Below are 22,463 nucleotides of genomic sequence, written 5' to 3' on the forward strand. Positions count from 1 at the left end.
CACGCATTCTTTCCAGATACACAGAAAGCAATAAATCACTACCAGATATGTAGAACCTATCTAACGTATAAAAGATTGTATGAGCTGAAAGAGCATAACGTGTTCGTGTTTTTTTTCCACACTAAGTTCTTAAAAACATTTCAAGAAAAGTGACTATTTCTCTTGCTGTCCTGTGTTTTTATTTTATTAAAACCAATTATGAAAATTTAAATTAATGCTTTTAAACTTGGATTGTTATATCAAAAGTATTGATATAAATAATAAATCTATAGCAAATTGAAGTTGTACTTGTGATGTGTTATAACAATATAGACAGCGGAAAAGATATAAAAAAATCACTACCACATGTAATTTTAAACCTTTTTCAGGAATGTAAAATGAGCTCAACTAAGCTACTTTAACAACGGAATAAAAAGGCCTTCACCTACCTGATTATTAATCTTTAGAAACTGATTGCTATTTGTATTTGAGGTGCATGCACTTTAGCTTTCATTTAGAATAGGTGAGTGGTCAGGGCATGGTAGCTCTAACAGTACAATTTGTTTACTTTGTTAGAGAAAACCTCCCACCCCCCTTCTATTTATTTATTTATTTATTTATTTATTTATTTATTTATTGCATTCTGGGGGAAAGGAGTAAAAATGGGAATGGTTTTAGAAATCTGCAGAGTATAAGTAGTATGAATTGCTGTCCCAATAGTCATTTGCAACCTTTCCATTCAGAGCTATAGAAAACAGAACTGATACTACACTGCATTTTGTAAAGTTCAGGGAGCAGTGACGGCCAATTGCTCCCTCAAGGAGAGGAGCCAAAAACTGAGCATGACAAGGGCCAGCAGGGCCAAGGCTTTGGTAACTGATACCCACCCCAGTGTTCCTGAGCATAGCAGACATGGGATAAGTCTATAATGATGGGGCACATCTGAGGTCAACGTGGTCACCCATCAGTGAGGCAGAATCACATACAGCAACAGCAAACGAGATCTAAATACTCTGTTAGTTACTACGTAGATTCTTCTTGAAAAGGTAAACCCTCACCTGATGCTTTTATACAAAGGTCTAGATCAGTAATAACTATAGCTAGGCAAATGAATAGCCATGACTGACCTACAAAGCAGTTCAGTCAGTTCAGAAAAAACTTCTGCCTTATCAATCAAGTGAAAGTGTAGGTCCTGGGCTGAGTTTAAACAGGGCCCCTGGGGCCTGTAGGCGGGGGTATGGCAGGATGTACCAGCTAAGGCCAGTCAGGGTCATTAGAGCTTATTAATGCACTTTCGGGCCTTCTGGTGGGTCTGTCTGTCTGTCTGTGTCTATGTGTTGAAGAAAAGGTAAGTGGGTTTAGTAAAATTCTGTTTTTGTTCTTGATTATTTGATTTCTCTCTCTCTCTCTTTTTTTTTTTTTTTTTATATATATATAGAAAATATTAATAACTGCGTTGATAAGCATTTCAGGTTTTTCTTTTTAGGTAGTCTGATAAAATGTTAGCTGTGTTCTAGAAGTGACTGAATTAACTGTAATCCTAAACTTCCCTGTAGTGAGGAGTTAAAAGTTCTGTCATAGTAGTAGGAAAAGTATTTCTATAGTAACTAGAGCAAGCTGTGTTCAATGTACTTTGAACAATATTATAGGTATTGTTTTGTGACTAGTCTTCTTACCTTTTAACTAAATGTTAAGAAGTGTAGATGTTAGGCAGTGTAGAGCTGTAAGAACAGATGGAGTTTAATTATATTTGTGTATATTTATATTAACATTTTATTGAAGGTGTGATGTTTTTACAACCTTTGACAAGTCTTGCATGTTTCTCAACATTTGTTTTCTCATATGCTGTAAGAAGTAATAACATTTTTTTTTCTCAGATTTTTCTGCATAATTTCTTTTTTAGGTATTTAATAGAATTAGATCCAATTAAGTTAGTTATTCACTAGAGTGAAAAGAAGTAGCTTGTGCATAAAAGTCTTAAGGTGTGTCTGTGATAACTTGAGTTTTGCAAGCAAATTACATATTCAAAGATGAGAAGAGAATGATTTTGTATCTAAGGTATAAAATTCTGCAACACTTACATTTTATGCTGAACTGTACTACTAAATTATTCCTAATCTCTCTTTGTCAATTTTAGGTTTGCTAGGCTTTAGTAGCTGTCTTGTTTCCGTTAACAGCACATTTTTTTGAATTCCCAGTACCAGAAATATTAACAGCAGAGTAAATAACTTGAGTTTTAGCTTCCATCATCAGTCTCTAGCATGAAAACTTCTGTCTTCTGAAGACCTGAAAAGGAGGAATAGCTTCACAAAAACACGTTCAACAGCAGACATGTTCTAAATATTCTAGTGTATCCTGTAAGGCTTAAAAGCTACTTCCTCACAGACTCTTAACCAGCATTAGTGTACTGAGTAGTATAGAGTTTTAGAGATTCCTTTATCTGCTTTATTATGAAAGCACATCTCTGAGTTGTTTACCTGAAGGTTGGCTGTATTTTGCTTGAGTTGCGTGAATTGTGATGCGTTTGTATTTGGGAATATTGTGGAACTGATGCTACAGCTGTATTTCTATCCACTAGCATTCTTCCTGTGGGGTTTAGGGAAGAATTTCTGTTTATTTTTCAATGGAACTTGTTCTGATCCTAGTTTGCTTCCATAGGGTGATTCTTAGCAACAAATGCTTCTGTGAAGTAGTCCTTTAAAATTTTTATTGCAGTTAACAGTCTTTGCGCTGATAACTTATGTACTGATAGATTTATTGTATTCCATCCCTATTGCATTTAGATGTTGTTTAGCAAGTTTAAAAGTGTTTTTGTTTTGTTTTGAGAAAAGTACAGTCCTGGTTTTGCTTTGCTTCACAGAATTATTCTTAAAAGCTCTTCTTAAAAGCTGTAGAGAGGCAGCTGTAGGTTGCAGGAGGTAACGTTTTATGGGAAACAAATGATGCCATAAAAATTAGCAGTAAAAATATGATTCTATGAAGTTATTTTTCATCATTAAAATACCCTATGTTGCTAAATACAATACTGTTCATGAAATGTTTTGTGAGTGCGGTATCATTACTGCCACCTTCAGGCAATAAAAAGAATGATTCATTTTCAGTCACTTCTGTCCATAGAGGGAGTTGTGCTTATACTGTACAGTGAAGTTTGGTATTTTTCCAAATCGTTGTCTTGCATTTTTATTTTGGCCTTCTTTTCTTCCCATTTATTCTTATTGTAGTATGTTGAAAATAAGCATATTTATTTTGGGAAGCTGTTATTGATAAACGTCTAATTGTTAAATGATAAATTGAAATTGAATGCTAAACATCTCCTATACAAAGACGTATCTAGCAAAGAGATCTTTTCCCCTTTGGTGAAGACTTGTTTTCAGGAGTTATGCAGCAGCATTACAGATTTAAAATGTATGTCAACAATTAGGAGGGCATATGTGGGTTATTCTAAAGACTAGAGCTGTCAGGTGAAAATGCAGAGCTGAAATTTCAACTATTCCTTTAGTATAGGTTATTTGCTAGAAAGGATTATTGTCTTTTAAGATCTTTATCAGATTTATACCTAGAGATATATTTTTTTTCCCCTAACTTACATACTTATGATGAACTCCAGGAGTTTTGGCATTGTGTATATAATATTTCTTTTATAACACCTCATTTTACAAAAACTTGCACTTGAACAGGATAAAGTTTTTTTTTTTTAAAAAAAAAAAAAAAAAAAAAAAAGGGGAAAGAAAGAAGTGGAGATAGAGACTTTATACTTGGCCAAAGCTTTCTTCTGGGAGAATTCCTGAGGTTTGATGTAATGTTCTTTCAAATGAAGTTGCTAAACACATAGATCAAACTTACCGAACATCTTAACAGAGCAATTAGTAGCGAACCCAGCATGAGGCATTGACATCCAGCATCTTCATCATCTTCTACTGTTTTAAAATACTTTTTTTTTTTTTTTTTTAAAAAAAAAAAAAAAAAGAATGCTTTTTGAAGGGCTGGGGACAGCTCATGGGGAGAGTGGAATTTCCATATCAATTCTAGTGGGATAATTTTTAAGCTTTTTTTTCCCACAAGCCAACCTCTCCTTATATGAGGGAATGCTATTTTTGTACTGGAAGTCAAAGGTAAAGCAAGACTACAGAATAGATACAGAAAGCCATGTATTCTGCTCCTATCATTGTACTTGAAAAATGCTGTAGTAGCAGTGGTGGTACTGCATCCCATTTAAAATATTTTTCCTTGCTTTTTGTCACTATTAAAGCAGTTCTTTTCTTTCTGAAATCTGTGTATGCTCTCTAAAAACCATTTTGTTAACAGAGAGTTTAAGGAAGGGAAAATGCATTATACAAGCAAGTACTTGAGTATAGAAGTCAGTTCCAAAAATAACAATGAACACTTGTGCTGAAATTCTCAGGAAGGATGAAGCCTGAGAATCAGCTTGAAGATGAAGAAAGCTTTTGGGAATATGTCAACAAACCTTACTGCTTCCTGTGGGTGGCTGGTTGTTTTTAATGTACTTTTCATTAACTTGTTTTATAATATAAACTACATACTGACTTCTATACATAGAAATTAAATACGAAAAGTAATTTATTGTCTTGTTTCTAACATCCATAGTCTCTTCTCTGGTTATTTACTTTTCTGGTTATTTACTTTTCTTCTGTGTCCCTTCTCTGTCTTCTACAGAACCACAGTAATTCTTGATTTACCTATTTTTTTTAAGTGCTTAGTGGCAATCTTAAAACAGTGGGCTGACTTTTTTTTATGTAGACCTCTATCCTGCTAAATGAAATCAGAAAATCCGTTTAGTTTTCTGTGACTACCAATACCCCCAATCTAGTTTAAAAAAATAAAATTTAGAACTTGTTTTGTGTGCTGCAAGAAACTTTCAGAAAACCTGTTTCTAATGAGCTTGAAAACATCAAGAGTAAAATGCCAAGTCTTCATGAGGAATGTCACAATCTGTGACAGATGTCATTGTCTGTCACAAATGTTGCAGAAACTCAGTATTATTTATCTTTTATATAATTTCCTTAGAAGAAAAATAAAAATGACTGTGACCATTGTCAGTCTGTGCTATATTTCATAGGTGTTGATTTAAGGCACTACAAGGAGTGACAAGATTTTACTGTTTCCAAAACATTTTGAGTTTCTGCCTGTATAATGTTCTGAACATCTAAATTTTTTAGATATAAATAGGAGTCCCAAGCTTGGAAGTCTTGGTCCTCTATTGTTTTTTTTGTTTGTTTGTTTTTTTGAAGTATATGTACATGCACAGAAATATTATCCTTCCGTTCCTAATGCACGCATCTTCTATTTAATATGTAGCATTTTATAATATAGCATATAATATATATTTAAAATATTGAACTGTGAGCAACCTAGCACTTCAGTCTATACAAATTCATAAACTTATATTCATGCATTTTCCTCTAACATAAATACTGTTAGAAGACATAGCTGTAAGTTGAACAGTAATTACTCCTAATCACAGCATTAGTTGTCCAAATTTTGGGAATATATTGAAGTTTACTTTGTTCTCAGTGTACTTTCATAATTATACCCACATGGCACACATATGAATCTCTAATATTTCATTAACATCTTTCATGCTTTTTAAATACAAGTCAGTAATTCTTGCTGGGTACAACAACTTTATGCTGTAGGCAAAACAAACAAACAAACAAAAAAAAACCTTTTTACAGGCAAAAGATAACAGGATTAATCTTTTTCTACTCGAAGGTAGAAACTATTATTCTGCTGTAACTAATTACTAACTGTGAAGCTCAGAAAAATTTTCTGTATTTTAATTTATCCCAAGATGCAAAAAAGACTTAAAACTTTAATGCCAATTACTATGCTAACCTAACATTCATCTTTATATTAATAATTAAAAAAATGTTATCCTCTAATTATGAAAAGGTATAAATCAGGCTACTTTAAAGCTCTGTTGTAACAGTGCAATGTGTGGCTAGCTATCAATTTACTTATGAAATGTCTGTTCTGTGTTTCTGTCTTGTGCTTCATGTGTTTATTTCCACATTTTTCTTGGAAGGCCTGGGACATTTTGTTCGGTTATTTGAGAAGTAATGTGGATGGATGCCACACTTGTAGAAGACTGTTTTCATACCTCATATCAACATGTAATTCAAGTTTGCAATTAACTTGATGCATGCAAGTGGAGCCATATGTTTTTAACTTAACTAGGCATGTACTTAACTAGTTTCTTACATTAAGGCCTCAGATCAGAAGAGAACCAGTGACAGTTACCAGCCGGAAGCAAATCCTATTTTGAAATGCAATATATTTCAGTGCATTGCTCTGAGGGTACTTTCTTGCTCAAATTCTGAAGGTGTACAGTAAGTGGGTAATGGTGTGTAAGCAGCAATTATTGTCTCTGTAAAAAGTAATTTAATTGAACAAGTACTTGTGAACTGTAACTTTCCAGAAGTAGGTCAGAGCATCTAGAAAAGAAAAATAATATACTGTTGTATGTTATTTCAGGTGTTCCTTTCCTCCTTTTCAATGTACCTTTTTAGGTAGCCATTTTCTGATGCATCAGGCTAGTTATACAGGGAGATACTGGACTTAATATTCTCAGCCTGAGTTGTTAATGGAGTCTAGGCTATAGTTCACAGGAGTAACAAGCTAGAAGGCTAGAAATACTGTATTATAACGTGCCTGGAAACTGTTGGTTTTGCATGTTAATAGAACAGTAGGTATCATTCTCCAGGTAAGACTGACTAGTGTGGGGAGTCAAACTGGCCTCTCTGAGAAAGCTGGCTGTGGCTGTCTGCCTAGAGCTCAGATCTGATTTCACTTGCCAAAGAGCAGTAATAGTACTGCTAGTGTCACTTAGTCCTTTGCTGCTGAAGCTGCTGTCCATGATGCAGCGTATTTATAAATATAACTGTTTCCATCTGCAAGCTCAGCCTGGAGTGTAATGTTAAGTTGTGTTCTTTCCAGCTTGCACATCATTGCCACTAATAAAGCTGCTGGTGGAACTTAATCAAGAATTCTGTTGATTCAGGAGCCAGTAAAGAAATTCACAGAACTATGTTGCTTCTGCAAGGGTGAGTAAAAGTTTGTTTATATCAGTCAAGTGAGTATGCACATATACAGATCAGATTATTTAAAGGGAGGAAGGCTCTGCTTTCACAAGTTACTCCTCCTAATTATTATCTCATTGGAACATTATTTTGCAATTTGAAAGATTGCATGGTAACTCGTAACATGCTGAAAATGCACATTTCATAAGGTAAACGCTTTTAACCACTTGAATATTGTTCAGGCGTAAATCCTTCATGTTAACTGAATGTGACACTACTCAACAAGATACGTGAATGATGGAGGTGAAATTGGCAGATACAGCACATGTGACAGCTGTGTGAATGAAGTCTGAAAAAACAGGTGTGTATGCCTCCAAGATTCTCACTTCTTTAGTCTTTTATATTTGTGATATAGAAAGAACCCCATTTTTATCAATGGGAAGGGTTGTTGTTTACTAATTTTTTTAAAAAAATATATGCTATTTAGCTGTGACGTGTTGCATGGAGGCTGTACACAAAAAATATTCTGATACTCATCTGGATTAAACTGTACTGATAGTAAATGTTCTCCTCTCATAATCACCAGTTTCGTTGTTGAACTTTTGCTGCTGAAACTTTTCAGAAAATTTAGCCTGAATTTCACTTCCTGGCATTTAATGCTGTTATGTCCTGTTCAACAGTACATAGGAAAGATGTTTTTACCTTTCTGTAAGGTAATGTGTATAAATTGTGTCTCAGGCACGTAGGTGGAGTCTATTTGGCTGTTAGTAAACAGTTGTGGTTTCACAAAAGGCTTTGTGAAACACCGTCACAAGAGATGTGAAAAACTTGAAAACTCTGAATTCACCTACAAGTAGATGTCTCCTCTGTAGATATTTCTCCTAATAGATCTTAACCCTAAGTTTAAAATACCTGTGTTACTTTTCCTCAGAAAAGGTCAATCAAAGTGATTTGTAATAAGCTGTTCTTACTCATTACCTAGGGAACACAATTAGATCAGTAGGATCTGTTAATGACCATTGAAACAGTATAGGAATAAAAAACAAACAAACACAAACTCAAGCACAAATTTAGCAATGGTATGTCTAAAATAGAACGCTTCTGCAGAGGTCTTTAAAGATTAGACACTAATGTAAGCACTGGAGAAAAGAATCAATTTGCCTAGAAACTTAAGTAGACCAAAAATTTTAAAATGTAAACTTTGATTTCCTTCTGTAAAACTTTATATCAAATGAAGGAATTCAATTCTCATACAGCTAAGAAACTTTAGTAGCCATAAAGTAGATAAGTGTTCAGAGAAGTTGTCCTTTTTTTTTCCCAAATATGTCTTACCTTTTTTTAAAAAAAAAAAAAAAAAAAAAAAGTGTTTTTGGTTTTGCCTTCCTAAGTAGAACCTGCCAAGAGTTAGTGACAATTGCACAATAATAGTTTATTTATTGAAGACTGTAGGTTCACCAAGTTCTTCTCCCTTTCGCTTGTACCATTCTGTATCTGTAAAACTATAGCTCATGCAGCTGGAAGTGAATGGCTACCAATTCTTCTGATCACTCCGATCTTCTATGTATGGGAGATTTCTCCATGATATCCTCTTTTAATCTTCTTCTCCAAGTGACCCATGCGGACTATTGTTAGATCTTTTTATATGCTCTGGATAGGGTTGTTTCAGAGCATTGACGAATGCTGTAAAGCATCCTAAACTGTTATGACGTGGAGGAGAGCAGACCTACTTTGTCCTTAAATATATATACTTCTTCCAAACCTGCCTCGTAAAGGTATTGATCCCTTTTGTCCATTACTGTAAACACAGAGATTCAGCCTACTATACTTCGAACATTAAAGAAAAAGAGCATTTTTCAATTAAATTTCCTTCCTTCGTGTGCAGGAAAAGTATTAATGCACACAATATAGCCTCACAATTTTTGCGTGTAGATAATCAAGCAGTGTGAATATCGACAGAGGGCAGTATTGAGGTAAAAATAGAAGTGCTTTATATATATATTTAAAAAAAGAGTATTGTCTTTGTTATTCCAGTTCTCCTTCATAGAATCACAGAGAATCTCTTACAATGAGAGGTATCTCTGAAGGTTATCTGTTTGATCCTTGTCTCAGGAAGCCAAATTCGAAGTTAGACATAATTGATTGCATCTATGGTGATTTCTCTACATTGTTAGTTATTCTATAACAGCCTGCAGTCAGGTTAGTTTTCCCTCAGAACTACTATTACATCCAGGTGTGAGGCTGAATGCAAAACATGACCAGTGCTGGTGTAGTTATTTTTTCTGAATATAAAATGAAAAAAAAACCTTAGCCATTTTTGCTTACAAGGCCAGAAAACAGTTAGCTGAACTTCTATGTCCTTGTCAACTTTATTAATAAAACTGTTTTGTAACTGTAGAAAATTTAGAGTTAGGATTGTCTATGTTAAGGCAGTTGTCCTGTCTGTGACTTTCCAGCTCTAGCAGAAGCCTTTAATAAATTGACCATACTGCAAATATTGTTTGCAGTATCCTTGAGAGGTGTGTTGTTTAATAACAAAAGATCTCCTATTCCTCTAATTTACATGGGGCTTACTAAAGTATCAAGTTATCTACTGTGCTAAAGTTAATTTTGGTGTTGGAAGTAGTTATTGTGAGGGTATGACAGGCTCAGCTTTAGTTAAGCAATGCTGTTTGCAGTGTTTGCAGCCTTCTGTGTGTTTCAGAAGAGTAAAATTTAGATTACTTTATTTATAAAGAATGAAACGAAGTGTTTTTATACAGGTACTGAATGACTGCTGGTCTGTAATTGTGTTTTCAATTTAGATGGAATCAAAGTTTCAAAACTAACTCTAATAACCTTAGTTCATACCAGGAAGTCATTTATATTGCAGTTAAGAGGCATATAAAGACATTTTGTAGGATTAAGAAACTTACCAATATGCCATCACACTTAGTTTTGTTACTTAATGCTGAATTTCATCTAGCTGTTTCGAATTTTCATTGTAAATTTGGTAAATTAGCATAGCCAAACATTATTTACAGGGTGTTGAGAAATAAACATGTGGTTCATGTTAGTCATAAATGCAACTTGCATGATGGAACTTCTGGAAAAACAGCTATTCTCTACCCCATTAACATAAGCAATGGGGTTCAGTTAAATCAGCAGTTTAGATTCCTGGCAACTATCCAAACAAATTAGTTGAAACTAGCTCAGACAAATGCGTCACATGAGCCACAAGCATTTTGAGTGTTGCTGTGTATGTATCCTTCAAGAGAAAATAGCAGTTGATGCGGAATTGAACAAAATCTAGGAAGTGCTGCAGGGGCCTTAAGTGAATACAGACAAGGCCAGCATTGCTCTGTTATCAGTACCCAGCAGAGCTTGGGTATGGTATATCTTTGATTGTGATCAGAACTCTGGCTGGGATTATACGATTGTTTAGAAGCTATGCTGCTTCCAGGCCTGCGCAGCTTGGGTGGGCCCACTTCGTGTATCAGCACTGTTTCCATGAGCCTCTGGTTCCTGGAGCAGCATGAGACTGCTCTTTGTGCTACTGTTAGAATTATCCAATTAGTGTAAAAGTTGGAGATGGATCCAAAGAAGTAGTCAATATATCTGTCATGGACAAGGAGTGTTTTCCTTTGGTGCATGGGAAAGTTTGTCATGTAATAATTATGTGAAGTGAGAAAATGTACTCAAGCTAGTACATAATATAAAATTTAAAAAGTTTATAAAATTTAGAAATATCCTTGATTTAAAATATTTTAAGTCTTAGTTTTTCTCATCTTCAGATATATTTTTTTTTCCTGATTTCAATAATCAAAGTTTTATCTTAAAAGTACAGATGAGAAATACTAGCTGTAGAATACAAGTAGCCTTAAACATCTGTGAAGGTAGCATGACAGTTGAGTGTGGTTGGAAGATGATGACCTGGAGGCAAGAAATAACATGTATGGGTTTTTAAATGTTGTATGGTATAGGAGACTTGGAGCCATGCAAGGTATAGAGAAGGAAAAATCAGCTTGGGAAAGCTGTTAATGATGAAAGCTGGCTATTCTGTGTCCCAACTGTGAGTGTGTAATACCTGGGCCTCCGGCAATGCAAAATTCACAACTTGACAGTTTCAGCAATGTTGATGTGGGAAAGGCCCCTACTGTACACTTCTCTCTCTCCTGCAGTAAGTATAGCTCAAAAGGGAGATTAGGGGCAATGACGAAGAATTGACCAAATCCTAACAATGTGAATGGCCTTTAAATTCATACTCTGAAGTCCCAAGGTATGGCAGTGAACACCCCAGTAAGCAACAGCACATTCATTACTCCTGATGACAGTCCTTCTTGCAGTGAGTGTTGTTGGTAGAAAGGAATGCAAGGTCATTCATTGTATCACCCAGTAACAGGAAGGAGCTGAGATACATGAAATTATGTGGGAAAGCAGGCAAACTACACTTGTTACACTGCAAAAGGAGCATACCTCTAATGCTTTTAGAGTGGGTGTTTAAATCTACAAGGAAAACAAGTAATGATTTTAGCTATGACCTGAGATCAAAATTATTTCTAATCAACTAGACTGAAGCATGTAACACTGTAGATCCTCTATATAACATCCTGTGTTTTGGGGTTCCCCCTCCTTAGCTCTAGTTTGTTGCTTTCAAATGGCTGCCAAGCAATTTTGTACTGGCATATAAAAATTTTGTCTTGTGCACTTTTTTTTTTTTTTTATTTTGGAAAAAATGTCTGGCTTTACATGACAAGCTTTACTTCAGTCTTCATAGTAAATTATTGTGGCTACTTTGTGATCTTTTCTGTTATCTTAATATTATAAAGCTTTATTGTGACTCTTTTGGTGTATCTATGTTCTGTGATGACCGATTGGACTCTTTTCAGTTTATATTATGTTACTGTTCTAATGGGGTGAACAGAAAAGGATATTGGTTTATTTTTAGCTTTCCTCCTTTGGACTGTGGCTTGTGACACTTTTCTATGAAATTACTCATATGTTGCCTTAGCAGTTTTTAAAGAAGAGTTAAGCTCTTCATTATACAGAGGAGGTTGACATCCAAGGTGCTGCTTTTGTTTTGACAACTTGACTTTTGTTCCAAAAAAATGATTTAAAATAATCAGTGGGATTTACCAACAAGGATGTTCAAATATTTTTTTTTACTGTGGGATACAGTAGAATGGATTTCAAATCTTTCCTTTCCCCAAATTTATTTTAAAAGGATATGGGGGGGTTTCTTACAAGCATTTGTATAGGCACTTGTAAACATACGTTTCTTGGATTCCTGGAATTGGAAGCAACTGTGTATGTTATGTCTTCTTAAATATCTGTAGTTAATTATCTAAAACTTTATAAAAGCAAACAGATCAGATCAGTATATCTCAAAATAAAGGTTTTATTTAGGTACTCTGCTGCAGGTCTTTCTGGGGATAAAATTGGGAGGAATTTTCCATTTACTTTGGAAAGACTTTCACTGCTGGTAATGGTGGATTATCTATGGGGGTTTTTTAGCTTGTGGAATGTAGACCATATAAAGGAATAAGGCAAGCCTTCTGCCTTTCTTTCATTCTCTTAGGCATTTGTCAATCTAATTATAATCTCATGTAACTTTTTCTAAAATACTTGAACAGCTATGGTTTCCGGAAGTGAGGTATGTCTGTTTGGTTCCGCAAAGTGCCAGCCTTAATGGGATTCTGAGGCTTTAAGGCTTTTAAATTCAACTAAATTCTAAACCAGTAACTATACTCACAGATATATCATAGAATATCTTCCTTTGCTTTTATGGACTAATGATAGCCAAATCACTTCAGATGTTTTTTCCGACGTTTTCTCAAGTCTGTTTGGAGACTCAGAACACCAATTCAAGGATACTGTAATGCTTGTGCTTGTGTCTTGACTTGGCAGTTCAAAACCATAAACATTGAACAGCCAATGCTAACCCTGTTTACTTGTGAAGAAGATAGGACAGTGCACAACTGATGTGGGAATACACAAGCCTGCTAACTTAGTATGTATATGCTGCTAACACAGTGCTTTCTGTACCATTGGTGTTGTGCGTAATACCAGTTGTCGTGGTTCCGCTCGAGTGGGCAGCCGAGCTCCACCACAGCCGCTCTCTCACTCCCCCTCCTCAAAGAGGAATGGGGAGAAAATATGTGAAAAGGGCTCAAGGATTGAGATAAGGACGAGAAAATCACGCAATAATTATTGTAACGGGCAAAACAGACTCGGCATAAGGAGATAGTAAGATTTATCGCCTACAACTAACAAGCGAGAGAAGTGAGAAAACAAAGGAAAAAAAAAAACAAAAGCACCTTCCCCCCCCATCCACCCTTTTCCACCTCCTCCCCCGAGCGGCGCAGGGGAACGGGGGACTGGGGGTTATGGTCAGTCTACAGCACTTCTTCTCTGCCGCTCCTTCTCGGTCACTCTCGTCCCCTGTGCTGTGGGGTCCCACCCACGGGATGCAGTCCTTGATGAACTGATCCGGCGTGGGCTTCCCACAGGCAGCAGCTCTTCCAGAACTGCTCCAGATATGGGTCCGTACCACGGGGTCCATCCCTCAGGAGAAAACTGCTCCAACCTGGCTCCCCCACGGGCAGCAGCTCCTGCCGGGTCACCTGCTCCTGCGTGGGCTCCTCTCCACGGGCTACAGGTCCGGCCTGGAATCTGCTCCGGCAGGGGTCTTCCACAGGCGGCAGCCTCTGTCGGTGCAGGGCCACCTGCTCCACCGTGGTCTCCTCCACGGGCTGCAGCATGGAACCCTGCTCCACCGTGGTACTCCATGGGCTGCAGGGGGACATCCTGCTTCACCATGGTCCTCACCACAGGCCACAGGGGACTTCTGCTCCGGCGCCTGGAGCACCTCTCCCCCTCCCTCTACACTGACCTTGGTGCAAGGCTGTTCTCTCACTCCCTTGATTCTCCCGGCTGCTGTGTGTCGCAGCGTTTTTTCCCTGTCTTAAATATGCTCTCACAGAGGCGCAAAACAACATCGCTTATTGGCTCGGATCTGGAAAACAATGGGGCCCTTCCCAAACATGGGGCAGCTTCTAGATCTTTCTCACAGAAACCACCCCTATGGCTCCCTGCTACCAAAACCTTGCCACGTAAACCCACTACACCAGTACAACTCAAGCAATATGTGTGATGGGAAGGATCACTATTTTGGAGGCACCATTAGGAATACAAGATGTTTTGTGGTCTGAGTGAGAAAATGGCTTACACAGAGTTAAATGCAATGTATCGTAGGGCTACTTATTGCGGATCTGAAGACCTAAGTACGTACATGTACTAAGCTGTGTGCTGCATGAGCAGCATCCATGATGTCTAAGCTATGACTGCAAAAATAGTAAGGTTTTTATTAGTGTATTAACAAACCTTTGTAAACTTAGTAGAGTTGTTCCATACAATGTTTATATGCACGGCTACAAACATATGAGCAGTGTACTTGTTTGAAAAGTACAAGCCTCCTACTGAGCAAATGAAAGGTACATGGAAATGGATGAAATCCTATGCCGAATGTTTAAACATTGCACCTTCTTGTTATACTTAGTAAATTCTGAGTAGTTTGTTAAACCTGTTTGCTAAATGCAAAACTTCTTTCATGAAGGTGGCTTAAGTCAGTACTTAAAGGGTGGGAAGTAACTGGCAGCTGCTTCTATGGGTGGGAAGCTGGAGCCAGTAACATTGAATATACAAAGTAGTGGCATTTGTATTGTTTGTCTCTACTGTGTTTATGTCCTCCAGCTCTGAGGAATGAGACAGACTGTGGTTTAAGAACTAGTGCTTTGCTTTCCGGATGCAGAAGGGAGCAGTGAAGCAGTAGCACATAATTGCTTTTCTGAGGATGGATGGGAGGGTCAGTCTGGTTTCTTGTGGGAAGGCAGAAGAAATCCTGTATCATATGAGTGCTGGGATGAGTCTCCTGGTGGGCATGTGTAGGGGTTTCGTGGAGGCATGGTATTCCTGAATTTGTTCTTGTTTTGGGAGACTCGTTCTCTTTGGTGTTATTATTCTATGGTGGTCAAATGTGTTTGGGAAGCTGAGGGCCTAAAGTCAAGATTTTTGGGTCTAGAAATTTAGGTCTGGCCTAAGGTGGAATCTTCCACACCCACTTTGTTTTAAAGGGTTCACATGGAGGAAGTAACAAGAAAATAGTTGAATATAAATGTTATGTATGTCCTTGTGCTGGATTATACCTTGCCTCACATTACATCTTAAAAATCATCATAAGTATTGGGGGGGAATAGGACTGTGGGTTGTGGGTTTTTGTTCTCCTGCAATGAACCTTAGGAACTTAATTTCAGTTCAGGTATGAAGCACTTGTGGAAGGTTGGGTGGAATGGCATAGCCTCAGCGTGTTCTGATTGTGCCATTCATATTCATAAGAATGTTAAGTGCTATTGAGGAAATGGCTGCTAATGCATGTGCTGCCTTGTATTTGACAAAATACCATGGGACTTGCCTGCTGACATCTGTGTCCATATTTTTTTATTTGCCTAAAGTTTCTGGGTAATGATCTAGGAAAAAGTACACATAAGAGGGATATTGTATGGCCAGTAAATTTTAAGGACTGAGTATTGTGAACACTTTATTATTTGGTGAAAAATAAGTGAAAATTTATATCTCCTCCTTTGGGGTGTGTGTGCAATTTTATTTGGCTATGGAAGTAGATTGCTTCCCCACTTTTATTTTTACATGTTAGCTTATCTCTCTCTGAGTTATATAGTTAAGCAGGTATGAAGTGCTCAGTACTAGCACAGAATTTTGTTAAACTTTGGACTGGCCAGATATTTTCTTCATAGTAAAACCCCATCTTTGTTTGCCAAGCGTAATAATAACCTGTATTTAGGAAGGGAAACTTGCAGTTGGCTTTGAAGGGTATCACTATCTGTTCATCAATCAGCTCTTTTTAAAATTTTTCTCCTTATGTCATCCTGAATATAAAGAAGGAGCTGGTATGTTGAATAGATTTACTCTAGAGCTGTTAGCCTTCAGAGAATTATTAGCAATTGCAGATCTCAGAGTGCTCGAAGAGTAGAATAGTGGAGTGGTTATGGATTCAGCTCTGGTGGAGAGGCTTCTATTGCTCTAGAATGATCAATTGGTGGTCGTTGGAGGCTGCACAGGACACTGAAGGCAACTCTGGGGATCTGTGAATACCAGTTGAAATGTAAAGCATCATCTTTAGGACTTCTGCCTCCTTGTTCCTATCATAACTTACCTCTGAAGAAACTGTGACAAGTCACTGCTGCCTCATGAAATGTCTATAGAAACGTGTGGAGCTTTTTTTCTTTCTTGTCTTTGTCTCATCTGTGTATATCCTTTGTATGTTCCTCATTTTGTCATTTTCAGTCATAAGCATGGAAGTCTCCAGTTCTGAAAGTGAGAGCTGATCTTTTGAATTTCTACATGCCTGTGAAGAAAGTGAAAATATTAATATTTTCTAAAAAGACAAATATTGAGAACTAGATTGTTCTCACTTCTGTATGTTGTGTAGGAAAATGAGTAATAACAGAAGCAGATAGAAGTTCAAAATACCAGCATGGCTACTGAAGTTGGCTATATTCTCTGCAGGGAAAAAGTCTGGAATTTTCATTGGGGGATCATAATTGGCAGACAATGATGTTAATGAGACTGAACACTCAGATACCTTGCAGTATAGAAGTTATGATAGCTGCAGGCAGTGGGTATGGATGAAGAAGAGATGCTCGGATGGGAGGCTATTTATGACAATAGCAATTTGATATACTTAAATGAAATACATAGAAAAGTGAATCATGTAACTACAGTAAAATTATCAAGATTATAGCTGTTCAAGTACCAAATGATACACAGACCATCAGTTTACTCAATTATAATCATCTGTGATTTCTTTATCCGATATGGCTTAGCCGCTGTGATAATCAAATAAGAAGTAAGAATTTACAGAATAGCAATTAAGTTGTAAGTTTAGTCATCTAGCTGTGTTACATTGGTTGGCTTCTTCCTTTTGCTGAGTATTCAGAAGTGGTGTAATTCTTAATGCTTTTAAAATCTCTTTGAGAACATTGCATAAAAATCAAAATCCAAGGTTTTGACTTTTGTTATGACAATTTTTAGATTTTTCATGTGAAATTCAGTGTCTTAGAATTATCACTAAGTTTCAGGCAAGTAAGCATTTGTAAATGGAGCCTGCCATGATGGGATAAAATGAATATATTTTAGTCTCCTAATGTTTAGCTATCTTTCCTGCCGCTACTGCCCTTCTCCTTTTACTCCCCCTTGCGTAGTGTTCCTGTCGTTACCACTTGCCAGGATACTAGTAAACAAGCCATAAAAGCATTTCCTAAGCATGCCGCAATTGGTTTCATTTGGGTTTTGATGTTGAAACTCAGAGAAGAAAAAGAACCACAAGAAGTCAACATTCTTCTAATAGCACAGTGCTCCAGAGCATTAGATGTTTAAGTAATCCTACTGCAGTTAAGTTTCTCTTCGTGAGATGGTTCTTTTCTTGGAAACTTTTTTTGGTTTGTTTTTTTAGCCTGCATGTGAACTACAAAATTTGTAGCACATTCAAGCCTAACTTATTATAAGTGAAAGTAAAAGAGCAGTGTATTTGTCTGCGCAGAACCAGAAGAGCAAGGCGGAAATTATAGTTGAATAGGATTTTAGAAATCGGGTACTGTTAGTTTACAGCCAAGATTATTTATTTTTTTTAAATTTGGATGTTTTTTGTTGTATTGCAGAGTAATATAGTTATGAACAGGAAATATCAAATGATGCATTTTTTTATAGCAATACAGTTTTATAATGTGTAAAACATTATAAATTTAAAACATAAATTATGCAAAAATGGGAGTGATGGCAATGCTAATCACTGTTACAGGCATTTTATTTATAGCTGTAAAACTACTTTTACACTTGTATTCTAATTGTCTTGTCGTACATATACAAGCAGATATGTCATGTTATGATTTTTCTGCAGGAAGTAAGCTGTTTGATAGATAGTAACCATCTTGAGTATCTAAGAGGGAAAATTTAATCTGCTGTTTAGCTAGTCTTTGAGAGGAGAAAATGAGTCATCATAACTAAGGCAGGGGAAGAAAGGATAAATAAAAGCTGCCTTCAATAGCTAATAATATTACAAAAAGTAACTTGCTGGTCTTATGATCTGGCTGTTCAGAGTAATATTTCTCATAGCAACATTTCTTGGTAAACTCATGGCAATGAGTGTCAAAATATTTAAAGGAATGTCTGCATTCCCTTTTAAATAACAAGTATTTTGTCAGGCCCTGGTTTTTGGTGAACTGTGAGTACAGCTTTGAACAGGACAGGAATTTGGATGTAGCCACTTGAGGCTTTATCCAGCTCCTACTAAAAACAGTGTCAGAATTTGTGCTGATATCACCATGTGCATATGACCTCAGAAGTATGCATTTTCTCACAGTGATAATGCTTGCTTTCCTTTTCCCTGTAAAGATGGAGTAGTTTTACTTCCATGTGAAAAGGTACAGCATGCAATGAATTGTAAGCACTGCTATTTTTGTCTTCAGTTTCAGCTGCAGTAGGCCTATACCTAGTAGACATACCCGTATGTCTCTATATATTCCTGGCATGAATTGGCATCAGTTTCATTCAAATGTAGGATTAGTAAATATGCAAGCACTAGGTAAAATTTTAACTCCCCCCCCCCCCCCCCCCCCCCCCCCATATTTTTTTTATTCCCTTAGTTTTGTAGGCTATGTAAGGCAGTGTTTCATACTGAAAGCTGGTTACTTTCAAAGGGCAGTGTCAGAAACAAAAAATTTTATGAAGACATACTTGCCCTTCTCTGTACTTACTATTTTGGCATATAAGATAATCATAAAGATGCTTTTGATTAAAGACAGTTGTTAGGACAGCTATATATGAGACAAATACTGTTGTCTGAACTTTAAGAGAAATGGCTTTTCATTCTCATCAGTTTTGCTCCTTTTTAAGAAAAAGGGAAAAGCTATGCAGGCTTGTTCTTCACTTACGTTCAGGAGAAAAAATATGTGCATCTATTTAAAATTTTGTTACTTTTTTAAACTTTTTATAATAAGAGCATATTTTAAGTATGGATGAGCTGAGAGAGACTGCAATCCCAGTTCTGAGGAGTGCTGCAAAAATGCATTGGAACTAGTCTTTGCACAAATGGTGCAAGTGCTTCAAGCAGCTTAGCTGTGGCTTCCTGAGGATAGAAAGAATTAGTTTTCCACAATATCTGATAAAGGTCAAAGTCCTTTACAAAACAACGTGAGGAATGAACAGTTGTTCAACAGGTAGAACGTTAACTAAATGTTTTTTTAAAGATCATTTTAACTACTGCATATGTGAGTTTTGATATTCAAAATTATAGGAACTGATTTTAACATTTTTTATTTTTTAACAAGTATTGTCATGCATTAACTCCCTACTCGTTTGTGTCAATGTCTGATACCAAACTTTTGTTTAACAAGCAGCACCTTAGTCTGCAATACAGTTTTAACTGTTGAGCATATTCTGGAAGAAATTGATTGCAATAGACCATTATTTATTGTTGGTCAAAATCTAGCTTACCCTTTCACAGGCTCAACGGGAATGTAACAGAAATACTGCTGTCAGCATTATTACCTAGCACATCCTTAAGACCTCAGCTGTTCATAAATAAACCTTCCACAAGTGGGTTACCAGGTAAATTAGATATACTTAGGGCTATAGCTGTAATAAATTCAAATGGTACCTGCAATAGAAGGGGCAGTAGTTGTTTAATTGATCTCATTGAAGTCCTAATAGCTTGAGAAAGAAAACAACTTCATAAATAAATCGAGAAGTGACTAATGTGCTGGGATGTTGTAAAGTATTCATCAAGCTTAAGTAATTTGAAATCTATTTAAAGCCTTTTTTTATATACAACTGTACGAATAAAAGAAAAATTTCTTTCAATAGGAGTACTTTTTCCTGTCTTAGTATAAACACATTGGTGATTCTTAACTATATAATGTAATCACATGCAAAGCCTAAATTAGTGTGAAACCTGCTTTTTTTTTTTTTTTTTTTTTTTCAGGTGACAAATATTACAACAATTTCCCCTTTGAGATGTTTTTTTCAAGCATAAGCATGTAAAATAGTTGTCATACATAATGCATACTACTGATAACAGTTGTATGCCCCCAGAACCTTCAAACAAAACCCATGAAAGAATTCAAAGCTTGTAAAATTAGGCCCTCAGTTAGGAAGTGATTTTTGTGTGTTTAAAGCCTTGTAAACAGAAGTTAACTAGTACAGTTACAAACTTGTGTTTGTGTGTGTTGTATGGTATATATCGGTGACCTGACTTTAATAAAAAATTACTATTAAAGGATGTTCTTCTGGAGTCATGCTCTCACCTGTTGTCAAACGTACACTTAGTTTTTTTGATTAGTTACTATTATGTCTAGTTGAAAGAAAGCAGTGTTTAATTATTTGTGAGTTTTCAAAAATCTGTCACTGTCTTTTACGGCACTTTCTGGGCCTCTACGCATGCTGCTGTCAATCTTTCCCAGCCCTGTCTGGCCTTGGGAACTTTTCCAAGCAATTGTATCTTAAGGTTTGTAAGAAATAAATGGGATATGTGACTTAATGCTCTTTTTTTTTTTTTTTCTTTATTCCAAAACAGAAGCTCCAGTAATCATGTCTTAGTCTTCCAAAATATTTTAGCCTTTTATAAATCTCTCAGCTTTCAGCTGAAGAGGATTTATTCAGCTGATGTTCACAACTTCTAAAAGAAAGTCTTTATTTAGGCATCTTGCACAAGGAATAAATACTTAATAATTGCTTGTATTACTTTTAGATCTTTGTCCTCTGAAACATGAATAAACTTGGAAAGTAAAATCAATAGAATGCAGTAGCACTTAACAGAGAAAAGACTGATAGGTCTCTTATGTTCTCAGTACGTGTTTTTTTGATACGATTTGTTGAGTTGTTGAATAGAACTTTTTATATCAGTTCTTTCAGCTTCACTTAAGTAAAAGACAGTTTGCAATACAAAACTATAGCTGACCAGCTATTTGTTTCACACTGAGAGCATTTTTATTAGCACCTGTATATTTCAGGTGGAATTTTCAAAGCACTTACTGCTGTAATACTGTGCCTACTTTGAAAAAAGACCTCTAGCATCAATTGATGCCAGAATTTCTCATAGCGGTGTTTTTTTTTTTTTTTTTTTTTTTTTAAGTTAAACATGAGTCATATACTCTTGAGGAGAAAGTTATGCCTTGGAAGAGGACATGTGAAGTATGGTTAATTAGTGCAGTAACATTGTAGCTGGCCCATCCCCTTAGGGTATTTTAATGTGGTGCCTATCTGTGGATACATCTTCACTTCACATTATGTATGATGTGACATACAGAATGTAAAGTGAAAGGCCAGGTCAGTGAGTCAGTATTGCGGACTTGATGATCTTTGTATCTGGCTCCTGATCCCTCAGGATACACATATCTATAAAACCATCTGGTATGGTCAGAAAGATTTAAAAACTGGATAGGAAGGCTAAGGAGCATGTTGTGGCAAATTAGAACTCAGACTCGGAGCATTTGCCATGTGTTATCTGCTGAAGTAATGAAGCATGTGTTTGCCTGCAGCCAAACCAATTAAAACAAATTTTATACCATGTGAAGTAAAAATGCATTGCTTAAACCTCAGTTAAATATAGATTATACTTGGTCATTTGTTAAACTGTAATTAGACTAGTATATAATCATTTCCTCTGTCAGCTGTGGCTTTAGGAGTAGCTTCAAATATGAGAAGTGATGAACTGTTTTTACTAAACATATCCCAATATTCTCATAACTTGGAAGATTAAATTTTTGAACCAATTCTGAGACACAACTTTGTCATTCACCTAATATAATTGTTGTTTGCTTTCCTTTTTTTGTTGCTTGCTACTTCCAAGTATCTTATTTTGGGTTTAAAATTAGGTTAATTCATCTGTTGCTGCCTTTATAGCCTGAAAAGGGTGTCAGACTTGCTGAGAAATGCAAGTACTACAAGGAGGTAATGAATCAGTGACTTCTCAAAGACAGCTGTACCTTTGATCTGCTTGGTTTTGGCAGTGCTCACTGCTGAACAACACATGGAAACAGGCAAATATGTCAGTTTCAATGGGCATTTAGAAGCAATGGTTGTTGGTAGTTGCGGCTTTGTAGCTCTCACCAAGGTGAGACTTTAGATGAATGTTGCAGCATTAGAAGACTGTTTTATCCCCTGTGAACTAGTGCTAGTAGTTCATGAATGTTTATGTTCCTCCTCCTGAGAACCTGTTTCTTCCCCCTTCCCCTTGAAATAGAAAACATTTGCATCTTGACTTTACTGTTCAGATCAAATTTATTGAAAACACACTCACCTCTGACAACACAGAACTGGCTTTCTCCTTAATCATATGGACGCTACCTGCAATCATTGCATCGCTCTTGTGGTCCTTCCTTTTTATCCATTACTTTTCTT

General features: G+C 36.3%; 1 protein-coding gene across 4 annotated transcripts in view; it reads left to right on the top strand.

Annotated features, from left to right (window-relative positions):
- The first annotated feature begins 934 nt into the window (after positions 1-934).
- The window catches only part of IRAG1 (inositol 1,4,5-triphosphate receptor associated 1), a 103,938-nt gene continuing 82,409 nt past the window's right edge, over positions 935-22,463 (top strand). For 2 of the 4 annotated variants that reach the window (XM_084288097.1, XM_084288096.1), the window contains exons 1-3: positions 935-1,025; positions 6,934-7,040; positions 7,259-7,377. The gene's annotated coding sequence lies outside the window, so the exon portion shown is untranslated. The remainder of the gene's footprint in view (positions 1,026-6,933; positions 7,041-7,258; positions 7,378-22,463) is intronic. The other 2 variants (XM_084288095.1, XM_084288100.1) reach the window with 1 other exon arrangement.

Source organism: Netta rufina, assembly GCF_964035555.1.
Source record: "Netta rufina genome assembly, chromosome: 5".
Lineage (NCBI taxonomy): Eukaryota > Metazoa > Chordata > Aves > Anseriformes > Anatidae > Netta > Netta rufina.